Below are 15,287 nucleotides of genomic sequence, written 5' to 3'. Positions count from 1 at the left end.
CTACTAATTCTTCTAGATCTCTCTGCTGCTTTTGACACTGTTGACCACACACACTTCTCATACAAACACTACAATCCCTAGGTCCTAAAGACACAGCCCTCTCTTGGTTCTCATCCTACCTATCTAACCGCTCCTTTAGTGTTTGTTTCTCTGATTCTACCTCCTCTTCGCTACCTCTTTCAGTTGGAGTACCTCAGGGTTTAGTTTTAGGTCCTCTGCTTTTCTCAATCTATACCTCATCTCTTAGCAAACTAATCAGCTCTTTTGGATTTGAGTATCATCTGTATGCAGATGATACTCAGCTCTACCTATCCTCCTCTGACTTGTCCCCATCTATATTGAGCCGTGTCTCTGAATGCCTTTCTGCTGTTTCATCCTGGATGTCATCTCACCACCTCAAACTTAATACTTCAAAAACAGAATTAATTATATTTCCGCCATTAAATAGTAGTTACCAACCTGATATCTCTATTGCTGTGGAGAATATGAGAATCACTCCTACCTCTAAAGCGAGCTGCCTAGGTGTTGTCCTTGACTCTCTCAAAATCATGCCACATGCACCTAAAGCATGTATTCAAAATTCGCCTATACCTTACACAAGACACTGCAAAAACTCTAATCCATGCTCTCATCATCTCACACATTGACTATGCAATAGTCTCCTTATTGGCCTTCCCCAATACAGACTCTCACCACTACAGTCCATCATGAATGCAGCTGCAAGGCTAATCTTCCTAGCCCATCGTCTGCAAAGCTACTCTGTCAGTCACTTCATTGGTTACCTGTATTCTATGGTATTCAATACAAAATTATTTTACTCACGTCTTCAGACAAGCTTATCAATTTCCAGAACTAGTCACGGAACCTTGCATTCTGGTGGAATCGATGCAATAAAGAATCTATCTATTCTTATGTATCAATGCCTATTTCCCAATAGATTGTAAGCTTGTGAGCAGGGCCCTCCTACCTTTTGACTGTCTATAAATACCCTGTTTGTTGTATCACTGTCTCTTTTTGTAAAGCGCAACTTAATATGCTGCGCTATATAAGAAACTGTTAATGAATAAATAAATATCCCAGCGCCAGCTCAGGACCCACCTCCAGTGACATCACCCATCTGGTATTATGCCAGGTGGGGAGGCAGGTGTATAAGGGGTCAAAAGTCAGGTCGCACCTGGGTTGGAGCTGGGTACAAAATCCCAGTTGTGACCTGGCTTGTAGGTATAAAAGGGGAATGACTGTGATACTGTAATCTTAGAGAAGCCTCCTCCCACCATGTGTTACATGCTGTGCTGCAATGTTTAATAGATGTGATATTTTGCTATGATATCTGCCATGTGTTTGTGCTGCTTCTTTTCTTTGGTTAGACAGCCAGCTCACTGCAGCCTTTGACCAATATAAGTGAACAATATTGTGTGCTGTGAGGTGGCCAAATTTGATTTGTAATGACTGGTGTTAAGAATACCACAAGGACAAAAATAGGTCCAAACTACACGATTCTAGCATTTGTTTTTCAATATAAAAAAAAATATAAAACTAAAACCAAATCCAAAATAATACCAAAACACAAAAACATAAAAATATTTTTAATGTATTATTAATAGGTTACGTTTTCAAAAGCAGACCCAAAACAAAGCATAGAAAACCTCCATGGCACTACCAGGTCCACGCTGGGTGAAAGAGTCACAAGCAAGTGCAAACTGGCTGTTGTGCATGCGCTTGACACGGCACCAAAAATATATAGAATGTCTGTGCATCTGTATTAGGATATAAGTTATTCTGAAAACTGTAAATTCTTAAAGTGGTGAATTTTGGTTAGTCATAGAAATTTTAAGTTTTTCCCCCCTTTTTATTTTCATCTTAGGGTATTTTTAGCCAATTTGCACACAAACAATATAAGCTTCCTCCTTCTCTCCAACATATCATTGAAACATACCACAAAACAAATGAGAAGTGAATATAAAGTGATTAGAATAAATAGCCATATTTAATGTTCACTTAAAGGTCAATACTATGTCATTGGTGTTTTATCATTAATATACTGTATAAGTGGCATGTTTAAAAATTAGTTGTTGACTGCTCTGTTTTCTTTACTTTTTTCTCCTTATAGATGGTAGAATATTCAATCAGGTTAGATGAAATGACCATTGATTATGTGATTTTTTTATCCAATCAATTATAAAAAAGGGGGAAATAGTGCTGAGTAATAGACATCAGAGTGCTTTTAACAGATAATTCATTATTGGCTATGATGTCTCCATTAGGAATGCTATTAGAATTCTCTCTGGAAGCACCAATAACAATTTTAACAAAGCTAAAGAAGGAACGAGGTCTGACCTCTGGGGCCATTCCAGGCATGAATAAGAATGTATGTATTATTCAGAAGAAGATAATCCTGTACACTAAAACACACCCTAAATACATTTTAGTTTTTTTTTTTTTTTCCAATATTACAGTACATAATCCTAGTACTGTATGTAGTTATAGGGCACTGCACAATCCACCGTTTGCCACATTCAGGGAAATGGAGGCATGTTGTTTAAATATATTAGTCATTTTATGTATATTTTTTGGTCCTCATAGTATAATTCCATACTAATTAGCATAGTATCATTCAATAATAGTTACCATAGTATCCTTACATACTAGTTATCATAGTATTCCTCCATACTAATTAGTATAGCATCCCACCATACTAGTTACCATTTATCCTTCCAAACTTATTACCAGTCTCTTCTTCAATGTCAAGTACCATAGTATCCTTCAAAGTTAATTACTATAGTATACCTTCTTATTAGTTAATATTATTAGTATTATCCCATATTTATTTTAACATAACCCTTCAATGTTAATTACCAAGGTATAATTTCATACTACAATAGTATCTTAGTATCCTTCCATATTAGTTACCATATAATATTTCAGTGTTAACGCCTATAATAGCCATCCATGCTTATTTCCCTTGTGTCCTTAAATAATACTGTAGATACCATTAGTATAATTCCACACTAGTTGCTATAGTATTCTTCCATAGTAGTTTCAGTTAGTATCCTTCCATGCTATTTGCCGTTAGTAGTCTTCCATAATAGTTAATACTAGCTTCATCCCATTGTATCCTTCCACATTAGTTACCATTAATATCCTTGCATATTAGTGATCATAAGTATCCTCCCATATCAGATACCAATAGTATACATCTATATTACATTAGTTAACAAAGAATACTTCAATGATAATTACCATAGTATGTTCTAAACTAGTTTTGATTGTATCCTTTTATATAAGTTATATTAGTATCCATGTTAGTTATACTACTAGACCCTACATACTAGTACTATATGACCTTGAAAATGGTATCATGTTTGATATTGCCAGCAATTCCCAAATGTGGTATATGCCTGTGGTCTCCATGGTGAATCTCTCAAATATCTTGCCAAATGCTGAAGGAAATCTGCTTTAGCTTTAAATATATTCTGCATTGTTAAAATACTTAAGAATCTGAATAGAGTGAACAACAGTATATTGTATGTAGGGAAGGTAATTTATTGATTCCTACTAGCATCATAATTATCTTTCATGTGCATACAGTATATTCTGCGGGATGTATTAGATGTGGGGGCTAAAGCATACATTGAATTTATTTCCCAGAATCTGAAAAAAAAGACAAAAACACTACATTGCCCAACACTTTGTTTAAATGTATTATTTATACAGAAAATTTAAGTCAAAGAGCAAACTGATAATTATTTTATATTCCTTATTTAATTAAAATGCTGCAAAATGTAGCAATATACATGCCAAAAAAATTAAAATATTTTGCCTGCCAAACTAGAAATTAACATAACAGTTAATAATTTATTCAAACTTGGATCTGTTTATTTTCCAGTGGTGAAAATATCTACTAACTCAAATAAATCCCCATGAAATGTTCTGTTCAAAGCTGTTGTCAAGGGGCAGTGCACCACTGAAATCTACCCACTTGCATTAGTGCTACAGTGTGAGCCAAGCTGTTACTCTCTCAGCTATGTCTAACTGATTTGCTAGCATGCACAAATCCAGGATTTTAGGTGAAGTTTCTTACTATGGCAATAAGCACTTTGAAACTAGGTCACCAATACAGTTACGCTCTATTGCTAACATGATGCACATAATGCGACCCTAAAGAACATGTTTAAACTACACTAGAACAAATTACATAAAGAAAACACAGAATATTGGCTTTTTTGCATTTCATTACAGCTCAGGGAATCATTGTCACATCATTTAAATGCTCGTTCTTTAGTTAATGTTTTATTAAGATTTGTCATTATATGTAATCAGAATTTTATCCCACTTATATGTATTTTCCTAATCTTGTTTTTTGGCTTCCATAGAAAGTAATGTCATTTAGCACAATGACAACAATTTAGAACATTTTCCAGCAATCTTACAGTATGTATGAACTTGAATTTTGAACACAATTAAAGAAACTGCTTTTATTAAATCTACGTGCAGTATATATTACCAATAACAACTTTCTCAGTGCATAGAGATGCACACGAGACTCTGTTAGAGATGTAAATGACAGTCACATGACAAATTATATCAACAAACCCTACTCTTTCAAACTGGTTAGAGCAACAGTTCTCAAACTGTGGGTCCTGATCCCAAAGTGGTCCTGACCTTTTCAGCATGGGGTCGCGACTCCATGTTGCTGACCATCAGACTGATGACTTTTCTAATCTCAGTCAGTTTGAAAAATCTGTTGAATTGTCTGTTATTTTAGATTCCTCACATCATTTTGTGCCTCCACAATGCTGCCATGTGTGTGCTGTCTGCTGACTACACATGTGATGTAATGACCTTCTGCAGTAACTTGCTGGGACCCTGCTATTATTTTTTATTGTCTGATGGGGTCCCAGAACAAAACAGTTTGATCCCTGGGTCAGAGTTCTTAAAACAGCTCCGTGTAAATATCGGTGCCAAAGTATTGGGCTCATTATTTGTGCTCCCAGTATCCAATATCCAGTTGCTTATAGCCAGTGTTTTAAACCTACCCTACAGTATAAGCAGGGTTGTTCATGATATACCTTCTGCCAGCTGTTATTGGTTATTCTTCTACTTGACTTTCCTTCAAGTGATCCTCTTGGAGTTGCTGCAGTCTCCTTGTGTACCAATCTTGGTTTGTCAACCAACATTTAACCAGACACTTCCTATCTCATTTGGAGACTTAACAGGTAAGTAATTACATTTACAGTAATTCCTGGTGAAGACCATGAGCTTTTTAGTCTCCACTCTCCTTCCTGTACAAGTACTGTTAGGTATAAGTGGAAAAAAAATGGCGCTATTATATATATACCAGTGGTTCCCAAACTTTGTTTAATTCACTGCACCCCTGAGTATCAGATTTTTTTCATGGCATCCCTAGGGCAAAAGTTTCTCACTAATAAAATCAGGAAAAAATATTCAATTAAGTAAATTGTGCTTATACAGTATCTCATCCTTAGTGTCAGTTATGTGATAATGGGTAGGGTTCAAATCCATTTGTCCACATTTTTTTCACTATTATTAGTCATAAATAATTTTTCATGGACATGTGCCACCATCCCAGGGCACCCCTGCAAGTCCTCTAAGGCACCCCAGGGTGCCAAGGCAAACAATTTTGGAACCACTGATACATATACTGTAACTGAATGAATAAAACAATATGGTCCATCCCCAAACACAGTCGATCACCAAACGTAACCTTGTTTTCAAACATCTAACAGGAGACATGTGTCTTGATTAAGCTCTGTTCGAGTGCCACTGCTATAAGGCCCAAATGCTTATGAGGCCCAAGTCTGGGGCCCAGCTTATCTGGACCGCTGTCATATACAGTAGTTGCCCACTAGATTCATGGAATTGCCGAATGATCACTCTGTGTGACCTTGTGAAGCAGGTGCACTGTGTGACATGTGTACTGGTGCCAGTACAATGTGGTAAATTGTTAACTTGAGGCACTATAATATATCATAATATAAATGTTTTGTCTATTTTAGGTTAATGAATTTAGATTTTAGTATTTGTTCACAATTAAATACAGAATTAGGCTTATTATAATTATCTTAACTTGTTTGCATGTTTTTGTATTTTAATTATAATATTGTAAAAGTTCTGTATGTTCTTTTGATATACTATGAATACAAAATTTTCCACAGATATTGTAGCTTATAGAATCCTAAATTTCCCACTGTACAATAATACATTTTGTTCACGGCTTATTAGAAATATTACAACATCTGTAATTAGCTTGAATATTTACTGGGACATAGCCTCTCATTATGGTGCAAAGAAATGTTTGTTCTATAAAGAAGTGTCTTGTTAAACTCAGAAAATACCTGTAAGACTCTGTATGTTATATATCAATCCATCCAAAGATATATAATGAAATCCTAGAATTTTAAAGCTTACTTAAGAATTGCTTAAACTTATGTTCAATCATCTTGAATAAGCTCCTTAGAGCAAACTGTTATAGCTTATCCAACATTTTTTTTCCTGAACACTATAATGTTAGACATACAAGGGATTACACTGCTTTTTAAAAAATGTTATTATCTTGATTATACTCATTTTTATGTGTGTATTTTTCCAAGGGAAATAAATGTTATAAGAACCAAAGACTAAAGAAATCTGGAAATAATGGTGAATATTTGCTGCAAGTTAAACCTTCCTAAATTCAAACCGCCTGAAGAACACAACTTATAACAATTCTACTTAAGTCGAGATGAATGTCTCCTTCCAGATTCCAATCACATCTGTCCTTAGTTATAGTGATTTTGTACATAAAAATCTTTTTTGTGATGTCTACACACATATCATTTTTAAGACCTGGAAATAAAGATTTGGAAAACTGCCAGTCACTTGAATTGTGGGTATATCAATTCTTAGAATATCTTTTATAGCTATCACCATTCGCCTGTCTCTCAGATCTACTATCCTCCTCTAGTGTCTCCACACTCTTTTTTAGTAATAAAAAATACATTATTGTGTTTTCTCTGGTTTTTCATGTATTTGATTTTCCAAAATATACCTTGAAGTATGCAGAAAAAAATATAATGTTTTCATGGCATTGACAAAACAAACATAAACAAATGGATACATATTGTTAACTTCCATTCATTACAAAGTTCAAATCTCTAGATATACAATGAAGTATCTGCCTAAAGCTAAGAATCTTGTAAAGATGAAAACTTTATTTCCATTTTATTTTCCTCTAACCTTTGCCCTATCTAAAACACATTACTTAAAATATATATAATTCTAATATTTTAAAATAAACCATATAAAATCCTAATTATAGATTTAATGTTTTAAAACAGGGTTTTGGTGAATACCCTAAACAGACTTACAATTAGGCACATTTTTTGTGGAACTCGGTTGCACACCATGAATTAAGATAACAAACTTCAACAGCTTGATTTTTAGAGGCCACAACCTCATTTTAATCAGTCTTGGAACTAAGATAATTTAATAATAAGTGTTTAAAGTATTTTACGTTTAATAAAACTGTGTTGTTTTAATTTTTGAATATTGTTTTGTTGCTCAACATTTTTACTGAACAAAATGCAAATAGTTTTCATTTTTTGCCTTCCAACAAACACACAATCTACAAAAAACTCTGATATTCATACAGACTTTTTTTATTTTACTTGTAAGCCATTTTTTTATTTGCAAAATCAAAAATTAAACGTATAATAAGTAAACAGCCTATAAACAAATGCAGGTCTGCAAATATTCACTTACATTTTCAGACATTGAGAAGGTGCTCTGCACTATGGAGTATGGCATAGCTAACACTTAACATATATTGAGGCGTGGATTTTAATCTTTCAAGCAGGACCTTCTTACCGCTCTGCTTGTCTGTTAATACAGTTGTAATTAGACGAGTATGTTAATGCGATGCAAATAAATAATACTAATGCTGTTTACACACGGGGCGATAGGGGCTGAAATTGCTGGGAATATGGTCGCTGAGCGACCATATTGCCAATGATTGGAGTGTGCACCAGCGATAAATCGCCGGGTGCGCGCTCCCGTTTTCAACCCCTGAATGGTCGCTGGTCGGAGGAGCATGCTCCTCCGACCAGCGACATCCCCTGCCTCTTCACCCAGCAGTGTTTAAATTTTCATCTGCGACCATCTCTGGTCACAGATGAAAACGGGACACGGGGCAATATGATTGCTGAGCAATATATTGCCAGCGATCATATTGCCCCGTGTGTACGCACCTTAAGTGTAGTGGAGTTATGCTTTCATTTTTTTTAAGGCAAATTATACTTAAAGATTCAACTAGCTATTTTTAGCACCTGAGTTCTGAGCAATAATACACAATATTTCTTGCTAGTAATATCCCATCATACATTTTTAATTGAATCTGACCCTAACAAGCCCACAATCCTTTCAGAACAAAACAATTACATGACTGAAAAAAAAAACATGTAGGGCCAAATGCAATACTGCAGGTTGTGTTTTTGTGGCAGAGTATTAAAGTCCCCTGCAAAACTCACTGAAGACTCTCCTAACACTAACCATGAAATGGATCTGACCACAGAATATGTATTTTAAGCTATCTGTCCAGCCAGAAGATAATTAATAACCACATTAAATATGTATTACTTTGTTAGTAAGTAATAATTGACCAAAAAGAATTAAAATACTAACGAGTGAAAACACTTGTAAACAACGATTTTGCCACATTGTACCTTATGTGGTATTGTATATGTATTTTCTACAATGATTTCAACAATGACTTACTGTAATTATACTGTTCTGGGAAGATTAGTGTAAGTTAAGAAGAATTCCGAATAATAGACAATTGTGTCACACTATAGAAGCATTTGTTCACAAGTACATAACAGAGAACTGTGTTTATTTATTGTTTCTTCTAAAGTTGGCTTGAAAGCTGTACTTCTTCACAATGGAATAGTCAGTGGTACCACTAGCTCATACTGCTGATATAAATGAAACATGTAAGAGAATAAAACTCCATCTGGATCAAATCAAGTATGATGAAAATAAATGGAATTTCTGTCATTGCATTTTTGCTTGGACTACAACTTGGTTTCACAAAGTATTGTTTTCTCTATGGTTGGAACAGCTGAGATTGGGCAAAGCATTATATCAAAAGCCAATGTCACTAAAACCAGGTAAGAATGTTTTCATTATAGTACTTCACTTGTTGATCTGGAAAAGTGTACTCCGTATAAATTCTTATGAAGAACTTTATAAAAGCAATGGATCGCATTATGGTATGGAAAGCAGGTCAAGTGTGTTGGGTCTGTGAAGTGAATACCATCTGCGACTAGTCACAGCATGGAGCACAATGCAGCTTGCCACGATGCACACACATTGCAGCAATAATGACACTAGCTACATCTATAATAAAAAAATCCCATGGACTACTGATGCAAAGATCAGAGAGGGATCTTTAGGACCTGATTCAAGATGAGAGCTTCAACTATCAGTTGATTCAGGATGAAAAAGCTTCATGTCAGTCGGGATTCCAACAGCCATTAGCCCAATGTCGGAATTCCGACTACACAGCGGGGGGTAGCGCAACGAAGCCCCTTGCGGGCTCAGTGCGCTCACCACACTGCGGCCCTATTTTATTCTCCCTCTATGGGAGTCGTGGACCCCCACGAGGGAGAAGTCGGGATTTCGATGTCGACTGTGAGTAGTCCGGCACCCAGTAATTTTAATGAAATATCTTGCTAATATAATATGGCTCGAAAGGAGAATCTATCAATGTATTAAGGTCTAGATTTCCCATGGCACCAATGGGCAGTGAAAAACTGGTTTTATCTTCTTGCTTACTTGTACGAACCAGGGAACATATTTGTCTTCTGCCATATTTATATCCAGCATGGCCCCCAGCACTGAAATCTGGACTCTTAATGAACTTGGACTACTTTGCCATGGTAACTGCCCTCATTTCTCTTATGTTCAAATGTGTGACCTGACACTCTTTGGACCATTCTCATTGTACTAGTTCTTGACCACACACTGCTCTCCAACCTGCTCGGCTGGCATCTGTGGTAATTACCACTTGACGTTCTTCCACAAATGACTTTCCACTTTGCAATCTTTTTATGTTTGACCACCACCTCAGGTCTGTTCTTGCATTTTTTGACCAAAAAATTATTTGCTCCAACCTTATGCTTTTCCATTCCACTGGGACAGGAAACATCGTTGAAGGCCCCTCATGTGGAATCTTTACAACGGCACTGTATCCAGCACTGATGCTATAAGACCCATGGCCGTCATGCATAATCACAAAGTTACCTCTACTCCTGTCAGCATTAGAAACATTTGTGCATTCATTTTTCCTGTCTCTCTGGGGTTAATCACACCCTCATCTCCTGTGTATCCAATAATACTCCTAGGTACAGATGGAGCACCTCTTATACTTCCAGGGGCTGATGATTCTAGCCATTGGAAGGGGTGCATGTGCACTAGATGCTCCCTGTCACTGTCTACCACCTCCACGGTCCACTCTCCATCTGTATTTTACTTGTGTTGAAGGGATCAGCTGACTCTTCTGTGTATTGACCAGCCAACAGTGCGCTACCAGCACTTTTTCCGTATACCTTCTGACCTCCACCTCTGTTTCTGCCACAATCAAAATGTCATCTAAATAAGACCAGATAGATATCCCTTCATGCTGCAAATTGGCTATAATCATGACCAATACTTTGATAAAAGTCCTTGGGCAGGTTGCAAGGGAAGCGCTGTAAAACTGACTCCATCTATGTGGAGTCTGAGGTACTTTTGGTGGCCCTCAAACCCTGGTACTTAAAGATATGCATCCTTAAGATCTATCAACATCATAATAGAGTCCTGCTTTAGGTCTGGCAAAATTGAATGTATTGACTCCATCTTGAAAGTAATTGAGACGTCTGAGGTATAACATTGTCCTGAAGCCACTGGATGCTTTTTCCACCACAAAAAACCTGGAGTACCATCCCAGACATTCTCGTGACTTGGGAACTTCCACTACCACATTCTGGTATATCATTGTTTTGAGGCTTGCCAATATTGCCAGTTTCTCTGCCATGATTTGCGGAATTGGAGACTCCTGTCAAAAACTCCCCGGGCGCTTCTTGAATTCTATTTTGTATCCTGATGACACTATTTATAAAACCCATTTGTCTGTGATATAATTTTCCCAGGCTTGTCTGAACTGCAGCAGCCTAGCTCCCACTTTGCTTGTCCTGGCATCATTGGGGGTTTCTGACAGGAGGAAAACCTCCCATCTGTTCCTCGATAGCCATGAAAATTCTCCCTGGAATTTGTCCAGAGACTTTTCCTATAGCTTCTTCCTGGTCTATAGGCTCTTACCACCCTGTACTCTGGAGGCTGGTACCTAAACGCCCTATTAGAAGAGCTCCTTTTCACCAACTTATCCTGGGGCAGCCGTACTGAATTGCCCCCTGAGATCTTTGTTATAATCTCATCCAATTGCTGACCAAACAAATATCCCTCTTGAAAAGGCAATGAGAATAACTTGTTTTTCAATTGTACGTCTGCTGCCAATGGTTTTAATCAAAGTGCTCTTCTTCCCACCATGGCAGTCCCATTAGCCCTGGCTGCCAGTCTAACAGAGTCCATAGAGGCATTGCATTAGAACTCAACAGCCAGCTGTATATTTTGTACCATCTTTAGCAACTCCAACCTTTTAATGCTGTCCAGCATATCAGATTCAATATCCTGGCACCACCCTCAAAGTACCCTAGAGGTAACTGCCATTGCTGAAGCGGGTTTCAAAGCCGCCCCTGTCCTTAAGTGCTGTTTCTTGAGCCCTAACTTATCCTTCTATCCACAGGATCCTTAAATATGGTAACATCCTCTAGAGGAAGTGTCGTTTTTTAGAGATCCTGGCTATAGCTGTGTCCACCTTGGGTGGTTCTTCCCATGTAAGAAGCTGCTCTTGGTCAAAGGGATACATTTAACTAACTTTCAGAGGTACCATAATCCTTTTATCCAGAAGTCTCCACTATTAAGTGCCTAAGTGAGAAGGACAATTGGAAAACCTTTCCTTTCTTCCTTTTATCCTTGAACAATAAGTCATATCATTTTAAGTCTTCCTGTGGGTCCTCACTATTAAGTTATTTGCGGATCAGAGCCAGTATCAGGATCAGATCAGGATCAGAGCCATTCTTGACTAAATTGGGGTTAAATTCTGATGGGGAGAAGTTACACTGCGCTACACAAGAAATGATGTGAATTAGATAACGTTGTGCCAATAAAGCGTGAATGAAATAAAACTATTTCATAAAATACATAAAGACAATAATACACAACAATGATGACATTTGTTTTAAAAAGTAGGCAATAGCCTGAGGGAGCTACTAAGAGAACCAGTCTATACGGTACCGTATTTTGAGTCCAATGAGAGGTCAGGTCCATTTCTATAATGCCTCCTGAAATGGAAATGATGGTAAATCTAACTTGTAATGTCCATCAAGATGAAACAGAGCAGTGCTGTTGTTTAATGAGTCCTGATTTAGTGCAGCATAGTTCTTTTATGGGACAGAAAAATGTTCTATTGTGTCAAGAGACACTTATCCTTCTGGCGCTAAGGCAAATCAACTAGATTTGATTAGTTAGTTATTGATTGAGTGATTATATGAACAAATATAGATATTGATGAGGATCTAATTAATTTGTATAGAGTCCTCTAAGTGACCCCGCTGAAAGTGCTCAATGGGATTGGCCGTCCCAATAGCAATACATGGAAAAGAAAAAACAACAGAAGAGCACTGCGCCTAGGGAGTGTGGACATTAGCACACATTCTTTTTGTATCATTGCTACATCAGTGCATAGAAGGCATGAAGCTTAATAAATTGGACTGCTTCATCATCTTAATCAATTCCTTATTGAGGTGAGGCATCAACAGTGTTTAACAGCTATATTAGATCTGAAAAGTTGCAATTAATTACTGTGTTGTTGTGATAGCATTATGGGTTTTTCATACTTTATGTAATTTAAATTTTTTATATAGGTTACTCATTCTTAGCTAGGCAGCACTATTTGTAGTTGTAGAAACAAAGGGATTGTTATCCGCACAGGACCCTCATCATGTTGTAGGAAGATAGATGGAACCCCCTAAGTGATATTTTAGACTAGGTATATTACTTTAGTCCTTACTAACAGGAGGTGTGCTACCACTAGACACAATTTGAATGCATAGAAACAGGGGAAAGAAAACAATGTCTTGGCGTGGTGCACCTATATGGACTCACATCAGTAAAAGTTAACTTTTATTAACATGGTTTAAAAATAGCGAAATATAAAAACACGCAAAACAAAACAACATGAATATGGTGTGTTTAAAAAACAGTGGCTCACTAACTCGGAACAGTTTTGTTGAAAGTACACGGTTGACAGGTACTTCCCGTCGACACTAATATATTAAGTAATTAGAACAAATGTCTGGTATATTAGTGTCTTAATCAGGTAGTGCCTCTAGTATAGGGGTGTGCAGTGTGGCTACAAACCGTCTCTTAATATATAGTAACCCCGGTGTATGATACCCACATTGACGGTCGTGTAAATTCAATAGATCAAATGCCACACTTCGCCTGGATAGTCAAATATATCCCACTGATTGTATCTTGTAGTGTGTAGCGATAGAGTGTTATAGTGGACTTTAACAGTGTATTTCCACAATCATTCTCTGCTTCTAGATTTACAGTATTATGCATGTGGATGTACACTGTATTACACAATCCTGAAACAGTGCCCACTGGTGTTGACCTATATGGGTGATTTCTCAATATGTGGTAGCACTGGTGCGTATTCTACATATTGAAGGTCTTATCATTTCAATTAATAAGATACCAAAAGTAGCCTAAAAAATCAAATAGGTCACCCAGATTGTATCTTCAAATATGTAGCGATTAAGTGTTGTATTACACTGCAACATTGTATCTCCACAAAATGTATCTGCTTCAAATGTTTAATAAGCAGCTAGTGATACACTGTGTCACATTTCCGGTAGCACCGGCTGGAGTGAAACGGAGGCTAGGTGCTTTGATATATGGTTTTTGCATAGACGACAGAAGGGAGGACAGCAATTGGATAAAAGAAAAAACTGTTTTAATAAAGATACGATGGTACAGAAGATGAGGAATGGCACAAGAATAATACTGTAGATAATGAGTAAACAAAGTCAATGATATGTAATACTTATTGTAGAGCTTGCAAGTGATTGGGATGAAGAGATGACTTGACTTGAAGGTTTAAAGAAATAAATGAAAACTTGAAGAATTGGATGATTGGATTGCCGAATAGGATGATTGAATGAAAGATTGGATGGTTGGATGGTTGGATGATTGTACGATTGGAGGATTGGATGATTGGATGAATCCGGGAAGGTTGTGCTGACAACCCTAATAGCTGTAACCAGGAGGGATCGCAGAGTAATAACCATCAGGCTGGAGAAAGGATGACCCCTTTGGGGGTTAACCTTGTCCGGTCCATTAAGGCGGCAGCAGGGGTCTGCGATGTGATAGTTGAAGGCAGATTTTTTCTAAGACGTGACAGTACCTCTCGAACAAGTTCCTGATGTTCCTGATAATTACTGGCAAATATGAGAATATCGTCGAGGTAGACCACAACGTGCTTATACAGAAGATCTCGGAAAAGTTTGTTCATGTAGAACTGAAAAACTGCTGGGGCATTACTCAACCCAAAAGGCATAACAAGATACTCATAGTGTTCATCTCTGGTATTAAAAGCAGTTTTCCATTCATTTCCCTCACGAATGCGGATTAAGTTGTAGGCTCCACGCAGATCTAATTTAATGAAGATAGTCGCTCCCTTAATTCGATCGAAAAGTTCTGTAATGAGTGGTAGTGGATAACGATTTTTAATGGTGATTTCATTTAGGCCATGGTAGTCAATACAAGGCCATAACCCTCCATCTTTCTTTTTAACAAAGAAAAACCCAGCTCCAGCAGGAGAAGATGAAGGACGAATAAACCCTTTGGCTAGGTTTTCCTTTATGTATTCAGACATTGCCTGTGTTTCTGGTAAGGACAAGGGATACGTACGGCCTCGTGGAGGATTCTTGCCTGGCAGTAACTCAATGGGACAATCCCATGGTCGATGAGGTGGTAACTTGTCAGTAGCTTTTTTGGAGAATACATCAGCGAAGTCTTGATATGAGGTAGGTAACCCTTCTGGAATTTGAAGGGAGACTTGATGTGAGGGCATCACCGATTTGAGACAGGACTTGGTTCAGGATGCACCCCACGCTAGGACCTGG

Source organism: Crinia signifera, chromosome 4 (assembly GCF_055691185.1).
Source record: "Crinia signifera chromosome 4, ASM5569118v1, whole genome shotgun sequence".
Lineage (NCBI taxonomy): Eukaryota > Metazoa > Chordata > Amphibia > Anura > Myobatrachidae > Crinia > Crinia signifera.
The sequence above is the reverse complement of the archived record's forward strand: the minus strand, read 5'-3'. Positions refer to the sequence as shown.